Source organism: Apium graveolens, unplaced genomic scaffold (genome assembly GCF_009905375.1).
Source record: "Apium graveolens cultivar Ventura unplaced genomic scaffold, ASM990537v1 ctg8823, whole genome shotgun sequence".
Classification (NCBI taxonomy): Eukaryota; Viridiplantae; Streptophyta; class Magnoliopsida; order Apiales; family Apiaceae; genus Apium; species Apium graveolens.
Window position 1 is genome coordinate 45,940 of NW_027421497.1, and position 12,691 is coordinate 58,630.

The window sequence follows — 12,691 nt, forward strand, 5'->3', positions numbered from 1 at the left end:
AATGATCAAGAATTTTAATTTTAATTCTTAATTATTTTATTTTACTAGGATTTGTTCAGGCAATAAGTTGGTATGGCCCACCTATCTCGAGAGGTCACTAGTTTACCCTTTTGCCAACTTTTTTGATATCCATTTTTATGAGCAAGGGAGAAATGCCAGACCTTAATCAAGCTACTGATAATTGATAGTACCCCTTCCATGGGAGGATATAAGAGGTGAGTTTCTATATACTCCTCAAAATTATGAAATTTCACCAACACCGATACAGTAGGTTCGTTTAAATTGTAGATTGAAAATAATGAAACCAGCAAATAAGGTTGTTCATCAAACTGCCAATACAATACTGTAAATTATGGTTTTTTCATTTTATGGTGTAGTTATAGTTTGATTTCTTCACAAACCGCGTTGATGCTGTTTGCGTTTTTGATATAGTAGTATGAATCGCTTGCATTAGAATTCTATAAAATATTATTTATAATATTTAATAACCATACAATTTTATTAAAATTATATTTTATATGTTTTATTGTTATTATAAGTTTCATGTTTTATTATTAAATTATATAAATCAATAGTTGTATTGGACTAGCACATTTACACATATTATACGAATAACTAGCTTAATAACTTGGGAGGCATGGATTATTTTTTAGCATTAAATGACACTCGCATATTATATTTGTATGGGCCCTTAAAACAACCTGTACCACACGCATTTCTTCCGCATAAAGTATAAGATTCATGAAGTGTGATTATTGTTTCATAATTTACTCGAACGATATATATAGTTTGGTTAGTAGTTTTAGTTCAAATCATATCACATCTCCCCCCTAAGAACCCTACAAGTAAACCTATACATTAGGGCCTAACAATTAAATTCAAATTTTAAAATCAGATATTTCACAAATTATTTGAATATATATAACATATTATTGAGATTATATTTAAACGCTTATTACTTTTTATTTTCACTTTGTTTCGTGGTTCCCTACTTAAGGTGTCTCAGGCTCGATGAGGCACGCTTGGCTCTTGAAGAAGTACATGAAGGCATATGTGGGCAACACTTGGGGGGCAGGGCCTTAGATCATAAGATAACCCGTTTAGGCTTATATTCGCCAGAAATGATGGCTGATGCCAAAGAATATGTGAAAAAGTGTGACCGCTATCAGAAGCACGCACTAGTCGTTAGACAACCCCCCGAGATGCTGACCTCCATCAACTCGCCCATCCCCTTTTCTATGTGGGGAATTGATATACTGGGGCCTTTCCCCATGGCCACGACACAAAGGAAGTTCCTTATTGTAGCCATTTTATTTTACTAAGTGGATTGAAGCCAAGCCTTTGGCCAAAATCACAACTAAAAAAGTTGCACAATTCCTGTGGGAAAATATCATGTGCCGGTATGGAATTCCCTGCATCCTAGTCACTGAAAATGGAACACAATTCAACAATGAGGAATTCAAGAAGTATTGTGGGGAGAATGAAATTGAGTTGCGATTCACCTCTGTAGCTCACCTGCAAGCCAATGGGCAAGCAGAAGTGGCGAATCAAATAATCCTGGATGGATTAAAGAAGATGATTGAGAAGTCAATGAATAACTGGGTGGATGAAATACACCTAATACTATGGGCCTATAGGACTACCTGTAGAGTCACGACTGGAGCAACTCCCTTCATGTTAGCATATGGTGCAGAAGCAGTTGTTCCTGTAGAAATATCACATTCCTCCCCCAGGATTCAAGCTTTCAATGTTGAGGAAAATGAAGAAGGGCAAAGGTTAGCCCTGGATCTAATTGATGAAGCACGAGATGAGGCAAATGCAAAGATAGTGGAATATCTGAAAAAAGCTTCGTTCTACTACAACCTAAGGGTTAAAGAAAGGTTCTTCAAATAAGGTGACTTAGTCTTGAGGAAAGTGGAAGCTTCTGGTATAAGGCAGAAAGGGAAACTTTCCCCAAATTGGGAAGGGCCATACAAAGTCAAGAGCGTTAAAGGTAGAGAAACCTACAAGCTGGAGACTATGGATGGTTTTGAAGTCCCGAGAACTTGGGATGCCCAAAACCTGAAAGTTTACTATGTGTAAAACAGTTAAAGTACGATTCTCACTTGTCAGATTGACAAGAAGGTTTAAAAGCACATTGAAGCTTTGCTTGCTTAGGATTTTTTATAGAAGATATGTTTAGGTTTTATCAGGGTTGAACCCATCTCATGTAAGGTATCAAGAATACCAAGTTATAATAAAGAGCGTTCGGCTTAAGCCTATTAGTTTGATACATTGTGAAGGATAAAACCAAGTTATAAACTTGAGTTTGAAAACTCAGAAAAAATTAGATGATACTTGGGCAATACAACTGAAAATAATAAAAGTCAATTACAAAGTTCAATATTGTCTAAGACAGAAGAAATACATAAAACTTAGGCCTTGGAAAGCTCAGATTCTTTTGAACCACTATCTGAAGTCTCCTCGGACGTCTCTTAAGTCGGTCCCTTGGATGTCTCTTCGGAAATCTCAGCAGAGGTTCCCTCGGAACTATCCTCAGATGCCTTGGAGGCCGCAGAAGACGCTGGTTTAGGAGACGCTGGCTTTGGAGGCTCTTCTACCCTGGCCTTCTTTGTAACAGGCTCGGTCTCCTCCTCAGAAGAAGATTCCTCCTCTTCTGAGTTGGATTCAAGCTCTTTCCTCTTTTGGCCTTGGCCCTAGATTTCTGATGGGCCATCCTTAATCAGATCAGCTAGTTTATTTGTAATGCCCCCAAGTGCTGGAACTCACACAGGACAAGGGAAGCAAGATTGTTCAAGGACTTCTGGAAACTCGTCCTGGACATCCTCCACAGCGGCGTCCCGACCTTTCTTGTAGCTGACTGGATGTAGGAGGGCATCATGCTCCACCATTAAATCCTTGAATTCCTAAGTATCCATCCAGCCGCCAAAGGCTTTGTCCTTTTGAGCCTTGAGGATAACATTCTCAGCCCGGGCCATTTTCAGGTCAGAAGTTGATGAGGTGAGCTGGGTTTGAAGAGCCTCTATCCTCTGGTTGGCCTCCTCCAGCTTCTTGTTTGCATTCTCTAGACCAACTTTCCAAGCCTTGGCTTGGTGAATGCCCCTTGAAAATGGACATTCGCCTACAAGATACAAAGAAAAAGTGAGAAACGAGAAAAATTGCGGCAAAAAGCTATGAATGCCAAAAGAAAAATACGTATCGTCGCCAAAGCCTGAGCTCCAAAAAGCTCGTTAGCCTTCAAGTCCTGTTGAAGGACAAGGTCATTATAGTCAACCGGGGAAATGGAATGCATAGACCATTCCTTGGCAAGCGCTGTGTTGCCAATAATCGAATCCTTTCCCCGGATTCCCCTAGCGGGTTGGAAGAAAGCTCCTGGTTTTGGTTTAGTACGTAAAGGTTGGCTGGGGCCTTCTTCGCCTGGTTCCTTCGCCTGGAGTAGGAACGCTGGGAAATGATCCCCGAGGCGCGGGTCTTTGAAGACCTTCCCAGCACGTTTCATCATGGTTGTCTCCAGGTCTTTAGGCTTTGTAGCTTCCTCAATCTTCTCAGCCACTGCAACAAATAAGAAAAGTGAGTTGAGAAATTAGCAAGGTAAAAGATGGAAAAAAATGAAGACAACTAGAGAAGGAAGGAAACATACTCTTTTTAGGAATGGGAGAAATGCCACGTTCTACAAGAACGGTCTCCCTGATGAGATCCCAAGAGTAGGAAGTCCCATTATCTTGAGTAAGGACGTTGATAGCTTTGGTCTCCTCCTCAGACAAAAATATATCGTTAGGGCTCCCATTTACAGCTAGCCCAAAAGATGAACGAAAGAGGGTGCCCCAATCGCCACCCTCCCAAAGAACGTACATAAAATCTTTCTTCCACCCGAAATTATTGTCAGGGATAGACTTCCCATTCACTATGTAGGGAATAGTTGGACGCTGGTCCAAAGAACCCACCCCGGATTCTTGTCGGGACTATTCTTGAACTAAAAAATCTTTCTAAAAATGTCAACCGAAGGAGGAATATTGTGTTTGGCCCATTACGACAAGTAGCACAGAATCAACCTCCAAGAGTTTGGAGGGAGTTGTCAAGGGCTGATCCCCACATCAGCTAGAAAAACAGGGATAAATGGGTGAAAGGGGAGTCTATTACCTGCCATTAGAGTGTCCCTGTAGACGCATAGTGCATCCTTCCTCCATTGACAGGCCCTGACGGCCGGACCCGCAAGAACTAGCTTGAAAGGTTCCTTGATTTTGAAACAAGCACTCAACCTGTCCAGCTCCTTTGGATCCCGAAAGACACTGATATGATCGTGCACGTCTAAATGCACATCAGACGGGTACTCGTCCACTCGGGTGTTGATCATATCAATCAGGGAAGTGTAGCTTGATCGAATGGGGAATTCATTGGACTTTCTGGCCACGTTCATCTTGACCAAACGAGTCATTTTCTTATCAGCCATCTGAAAAAAGGGCACATAAGAAGACAATTTTAAATGCAAACTATGCAAAAACAAGCATAAGAAGAGAAAAGGGAAAAGTGTTTACCTGAAGTAATGCTGCTAAAAGAGGCTGGCTTGCTAAATGGAGGCTTTGGGGCTCAAAATACTCCGACCTACAGTTGTTCTTCGAGATCCTTAACAGAAGAAAAAAGAAGGAGAATTTAGAAATGAGAAAGTGAGGAGGAATAGAATCTACTCACTCCTTTATGTAGGAGAAAAAGTGAAGTTGAAGGGACAAAAAGCCCAGTAAGATTAAAGGCCCAAAGAAGAAAGCCCAGAAATGGAACGTTCCAGAATACTCCAAGGAATTCCAAAGGAAATAAATAAAAAATTCTCGAGAATTCTACAGAATTCTAAAGAAGGTGTTTAAACATATTAAAGTCCAGTTATAATATGGAAGAGGCCCAATAGAAGGCCCAAATCCAATTAGGATTTGGAAAAATAGAGGCCCGAATCCAATTAGGATTTGGAAAAATAGAGGCCCAAATCCAATTAGGATTTAGAAGAATACATGCCCAATTCAAGGCCCAAATCAAAGCCCAATCCCAATTAGGATTTGGAAAAAGAGAAGGCCCAAACAAGGCCCAATCCAAATTGAATTAGAAAGAAGGCCAATAAAGACCAGGGTTGAGGTAGAATTTGAGGTCGTGAATTCTATTCAAATTCTTTCGAACTGGTGCCCGAAAATTATGGGTAAAAAAGACTAGGATTGAGGTCAAATTTGAGGTCGTGAATTCTATTCAAATTTTTTCATATAGACACCCAAAAATTACGGTTAAAAAAGACCAGGATTGAGGTCGAAGTCCAGACCAGGATTGAGGTCGAAGTCCAGGTAAATAAGACCAGGATTGAGATTGAATTCCTGAATCAAGCACAATATTTTTCAGGAACAAGGCCAGAAATTTTGACCAATATCCAGGTCGAGGGTTCGACTAGGATCCTGGTCGAAATCCAGGTCGTAAATCCTAGTCGAAACCATACGACCAGAAAACAAATAAGCACATAAATTTCGACTAAAATCCAGGTCAAGGGTTCGACTAGGATCCTGGTCGAAATCAGGTCGTAAATCCTAGTTGAAACCTTACGACCAGGAAACAAAGAAGGACATAGATTCGACCAAAATCCAGGTCGAAGGTTCGACTAGGATCCTGGTCGAAATCCAGGTCGTGGATCCTATTCGACATCCTTCGACCAGGATTGAAATGCTGCCACAAAATTCGACTAGGATTCAGGTCAAAATTTCGACTAGGATCCTGGTCGAGAAAGAGCTTTAAATTTAAAAATATTCGTGAAAAAATGCAGAAAATTTGGAAAAATCTCGGAAAAAAGGGAAAATTCCTGAAAAATATCAGAAAATTCCTAAAAATAGGGAAAATGTAAGAAAATAAAAAGGAAGTTTTTTAAACGACCCTGAAGCCGTGTACAAGGCAAATCGTTGTAAACGTGTAGGTCGCTCCACACTTTACCCTAAACGATAACCTGAAAGGGAATGAACGAACTTAACTTTTCTGAAATCTTATACGGTTTCCCAAAAATTGGGGGGAAAATGATAGGGATAAATAAATCCTGATTGTGTAATTAAATATTACATTAATTATACATGATTTGGGTTACTAAGCCCAATAAGAAGATGTATGACATTCATACCAAAAAGGTTAACACATTGATCAGGCCTGATGGACCAGATCAGGCCTGATGGAACAAAGAAGGCCCAAAAACCCTGAATATTAATTAATTTCGTAATTAATTAATAAAGGAAAAATCAGCTATTGAGAAGAGTCCCAATAAGGACATAAATCCTTGCAGATTAGCCTCTAAGGGACCTAGAAGGATAAGGAACCAGTTTCCTACTATTTAGGACTCCAAAGTCTATTCTAATTCTGAGACTTGTCAACCAAGTCTCCTATACCAAGTCCAATTTAAGGACTCCCAACATCTATATATGGGGTCTCACCCCACAAATCAGAACTACATTTTTTGACTTGATCCTTGGCAATCAGCAAGGTACGTAGGCATCTTGTTAAGGCAGATTGAGTCACAAAACACAAGAGCAGTCAAATGGAGTCTCGAAGCTCACGTTCCTTAGTAATAAATATAGCAGTTATATACCTTAGTTTTTAATCCATTACAGTATATAATTTCTTTATTTGGTGGTATCTTACTCTTTTTAGTACTCCCTTCAATAACATTATTAGAATTAATTATTTTTAAAATTAAATAAATAATTAGTTTTTATTTTATTTAAAAATTAAAAAAATGTTTATTATTAGTCTACACTAACAATTATGGTGTTGTACTGTTGCATCTCTTACAACTTAATTGACATTTATCCTAAAAAATATTCATTTCATGTAACTTTTTATTTACTTTTAAAATACTTAAATATAAATATTTATATAAACATTTAAAGATCATTAGTTCTGAAAAATAGGTCTTAAATTGCGTTAAATAATAATTTGTGATAGACAATGGTTTAATAGAAATAATACAAAACTGTTATAATTGTAGTATTTCTACAAAAGTTTAGAGCAAGGGATTTATAAGACGTTGTATGAGTTTCTGTTCTACAATGGTTAAGTGAGAATAAACTGTCGTCTGTAATCAGATGACGGATTATGTCGTAAAACTCGTTGTTTGATTAATTTTCAGACAATCGTAAAAGAGTCTCATGTTAATATTAGTCATTTTACCGAATTTTCCTTATAAAATTATTCAAGATAAATTTGATTTTTTTTAATAATTTTTTTATATGACTAAAATCTTTATACTTTAACATCCGTGTGGTTTGATCGTCTAAAAAATAATATAAAAAAATAATTTTGTTATTCTAGAAAGAATCTCGATGAGGGTAATAGTACTTTTACCTAATTTTCCTTATAAAGTCAAGCAATATAAATTTAATTTTTTTATAATTTTTTCATATGACTAAAATCTATATTCTTTAACATCCATATGGTTGGATCACCTAAAAAATAATTTTAAAAAATAATTTTGTTATTCGGGAAAGAATCTCGTTGAGGGTAATAGTACTTTTACCGAAGTTTCATTATAAAGTCATGTAAGATAAGTTTAATTTTTTATGTAATTTTTTCATATGACTAAAATCTATATACATTTACATCTGTATGGTTAGATCGACTAAAGATAATTTTTTTATTCGGGAAAGAATCTTGGTGAGAGTAATAGTACTTTTGCCGAAATTTCCTTATAAATTTATTAAACATAAGTTTGAATTTTTTTTATAATTTTTTCATATGACTAAAATCTATACACATTAACATCCGTATTGGTGGATCATTTAAAAAATAATTCTAAAAAATAATTTTTAAAATTTAAGAATTTGATATCACACAAGGTCTCTTATTGTGCCAACTAAGTGATCTAGGTGAAGCCAATCAATGGGTGAGATTTTGCAAACTAAGCGATCCGGGTGAAATATTTTCCACCAATTAGATGGTGCCACATTTTCCTATAACTAGACAATGGTTACTGTCTTGTTAGAACCGTCATCTGAACCTTATTTAAGCACCGTTATTTGACATATAATAAGACCATATTTTTCATAAACACTTATCTGAAAGGTAAATATCCAACAGAAAGACTTCTAAAATTAACCGTTGTCTCGGGATCGCTTAGACAACAAATTCATAAATTGTTGTCTTTTTACATTTACAAGACAACGGTTTTGTAAACCATTGTTATAGAGTTGGATTAACAACAAATTTGAAAAACCGTTTTCAAATATTTTAAAATGGTTACTTATCCCATTGTGTGAAGCATATCAAGACAATAGTTTTAAAAAACTGTTGTGCAAACTCCACTTTTTTGTGATTTTTTTACAATGGTTCACAAAACCGTTGTATGAACCTTGGATTAGACAATGGTTATAGGAGGGCAAAATAAAACCGTTGTCTGTCATTTTGGGACAACGGTTCTTTTGTCAATTGTTGTCTAATTAGTGTTGTCTAAAACTGTTTTTCTTGTAGTGATAAATAAAAGTTGACCGTAAATACGACTTCTGCTGGTCAAATTTAGCTGCAATCATATTTAGTTAGTCAAATTTAGTTGCAGTCATATTTAGTTGGTCCAGCTAATGACATTAAAGAAGCTCTGCTTGGGAGGCATCGAGGATTAAAGTATTAGTTAATTTTGTTTTTTTACTCTCAGATGTTACCTTGATGTGTTTCTTGAAGTTATTCAAGTGTTTACAATAATTTTGTAGAAGAATAGAAACCTAGCATGATCACACAGGTTTCAAACATGATCCTGCTTTCATGAAAACCTCACATGTCTAAGTACACGACTACTGTGGTTAATATCCAAAATTGATACGCTTGGTTGAGTGGTTAATATCCAAAATTGATACGCTTGATGTGGTTTTGTATTTTTATGTGCTACTTAGAGAGTGGAGTGGGTAAGTACTAAATTAACCTTCTGCCAAAATAACCAAGTTTTTGCATGTAAGGCTATTCTAGTATATTGATTAATAGAAAGAAGTTAGCGGGGTTGGAAATGACTTTGGTACCCCTCTCTCCTTTTGGATGTTCAAATGCATGCAAGGAAAAATGGGTAATCAACAAATATTTATTCACAATTCTAAATATCATTTAAAAGAATGACTTTTATAAATAAAATTAAAATTCCATAAATTACAAGAATTATACTATAAAATAGCTTGGAATTTTAGAAATTTTATAAGATCACTTTCATAATTTTAGAGAAAATATATTTTTGAAAAGTAGATTTTATCAACTTATAAAATCTTGAAAATTACGCACAAAATTCCAGATAAAACACTTTGCTCATCGATTTATATTAATCTGCTATATTTGGTCACATAAACATTTAATTCACATATATTCATGCAAGCTTAGAATAATTACACATAAATATCCCAATACGACTCAATTATAAGTAATTAAATACCGGTCGTAACATCCTCTCCCCCTTAAAGGATTCTATCCCCAGAATCTTGGAGAACAAATGAGGATACTGTACCCGCATATCAGACTCTAACTCTCACATTAATTCCTCAACCTTGGGATTCCTCCAAAGTACTTTCACTAATCACACTGATCCTAAGACTCTTTTCTTTCCAGTCGAGTATCTTGACGGGCTGCTCTACATAAGATAAATCTGCTTGAATTTCTATTGACTCAAACTCTATCACATGCTTGACATCTGGGTTATACTTCTTGAGTAATGACACACGGAATACATTATGAACATGCTGATACTGTGGTGGCAAAGCTAACTCGTTAGAAAATTTCCCCACTTGACCCAAAATTTCAAAGGGACCGATGTATCGCGGTGCTAATTTTCCTTTCTTCCCAAATCTGGTCAATCCTTTCCATGGAGATACTTTTAACAATACATCTTCGCCTACTTGGAAATTCACGTCTTTTCGAGCTGGGTCAGCGTACTTTCATTACTTGTCTTGAGTAACAAGTAATCTCTTCTGGATCAATTTGACTGTTTCCTTCATCTGTTGAACCATTTCGGGGCCGAGAATCTTTCCTTCTCCAACTTCGTCCCAATTCATTGGTGATCTGCACTTCCTTCCTTATAGATCTTCGTAGGGCGGCATGCCGATACTGGAATGATAGCTATAGTTGTAAGAGAACTCTACAAGTAGTAGGTGATCATCCCAACTTCATGTGAAATCGATTGCACAGCTGCACAAAATGTCTTCGATTATCTGAATAGTCCGCTCGCTTTGACCGTCCATTTGTGGATGATATGCCACGCCCATGTTCAACTTTGTGCCAAGACTTTCTTGAAATTATCTCCAAAATCTTGAATTAAATCGCGGGTCTTGATCCGAAACTATCAACACAGGTACGCCGTGGTATAATACGATCTCGCACACATACAAGCCACCCAATTTACCCAATGAAGACCTATAATTTATTGGAAAAAATGCGCTGACTTCGTAAGGCGATCAAGTATAACATATATAACATCATTTCTGGATTTTGTTCGAGGTAATCCTACTAAAAAATCCATAGCAATATTCTCCCACTTCCATTCTGTAATCTTTAAAGGATAAAGTAAACCACTAGGCCTCTGGTGTTCCGCCTTCACCCTTTGACAAGTATAACACTTGGTGACCCATTCTGCAATTTCTCTTTTCATATTTGGCCACCACAACTTCTTCTTCAAACCCCGGTACATCTTTGTGCTTCCTGGATGAATTGAAAATCTTGATTTATGTGCCTCTTGCAATATCCCGTTCTTTAGTTCGGTCACCTGAGGAATCCAAATTCTTGATGAAAATCTAAATACACCTTGGTCATCTTTTTGCGTGCATAATTCTTCTCCTTGCCCAATACCTCTTCCTGACATATCCTTATCTTTTTCAACAATTCTGGCTGAAAGGTAATAACTTGACACATTTCCCCCATTCTTCAGCGAATACAAAGTTCTAGTTGAAATTCCTCAATCTCCTTAAACAATTCCTTTGACATTGCCATTATATTCAACTTCTCATTTCTACTCAAAGCATCAGATACCACATTTGCTTTTCCCGGGTGATAGTGTATCGGGAAATCGTAATCCTTAATTAGTTCCAACCATCTTCGTTGCCACATATTGAGTTTTTTTTGCGTAAATATATACTTCATGATCTTATGATCCATGTAAATTTCGCATCTTTCTTCATATAAATAGCGTCTCTAAATCTTGAGTGCAAATACAATGGCTGCTAATTCCAAATTATGTGTAGGGTACTTCAGCTAATGAGGTTTAAGCTGTCTTGATGCATATGCAATCACCTTATTGTGTTGCATTAACACACAACCCAATCCTTTATGTGAAGCATCACTGAATATCATAAATTCTCCTTTATCATTTGGTAGTACCAACACTGGAGCGGTAACTATAACGACTCGTATTTTTTGTATTATTTTAAAGTGTAATAATTAGATAATTAATTAAATAAAATATGTGTATAGATTTGGCAGCAGTGTGTTGATTCATATTAGTTATTTGAGAATTATTGATGAATAGGTTGGAGTTGTGTAATTTATTATTAAGTTATATTTTTTTATTTTACGTTTAAAATTGATTTTATTGCATTTTATTTCTCATAAATATATGGAATGTCTTTAAATTGGTTTTATAATTTTATAATTTCAATAATTGATTTTAGGATTTTATAAAATTGAGAAATCAGTATTTCATTAATTATTTATCTTTAAATGATTTTTTGAATGTGTTTATTTGTAAAATCCATATTTAAATCCAACATTCTTTGAAAATTACGAAACTCATATTTCATGAAGTTTATAATATTATGAGAATTTTAAAATTATTTTAGGAATTTTAGGAATTTATTTCACCCGCGCGTTGTTTTGTTTAATTGTTAAAAGTGGGTATAAATTGCATTTCAAAAATGGTTTTAAAATTTCGAAATTTAGGTTATTATTAACTTCGGGATATTCGTAATATTTTAAGATTATTTTCATAATTTTCTGAATTCGTTTTTGAGTGCACCTAGGTTCGTTAATTACGAGTTTTGGGGAAAACCGAGACTCAAAACCTTCATAATTATCTTATAACTACGTGTTGATTTTTCAGAAGGGGGAGTGCCAGATGTTTCTATCTCCTGTATTCATAACCAAAGGAAGAAAAAAAATAAATAAACAAAAACCCCCACCCCTTGTTTCTTGTTGTGTGTGTGTGTTTGTGCTATGTGCGTGTGTGTGTATTTGTGTTGTGTGTGTTTGGCGGCTGTGAGGCCGTGTGTGTGTGCGGTGGTGATAGTGGTGGTGCTCAACTGTGTTGCTTGTTCAGTTTGGGATTTTGATTATTTTATTATTATTATTTCTGCAGGTTTTTGATTAATATTTAGGATATTAATTATTCACGCAGAATTATTTTAAGGATTAATCAGTGAAATTTTGTGTTGGAAACCCGAGAATTGATCGGGTACCCGCGAAATTTTACCGCCGTCCACGATGACTTTGTACGAGCAGACGTAGGACCGTGATGATCACTACCTGAGTCCTAAATTTTATAAATAAATAAAATAATTCGTATAACCGGTTTTGTATGTAAATGATTTTGGAATTTTTGAATTGTGTTGCGAATTGTGGGTTGTGAATATTGACACCGACTGTAATCGACGGGTAGGCTTTTAAACATAAAAGTTGCTGCCAAAATTTTCTAAAAATTTATTTTAAATATGAGAAACGTACTATA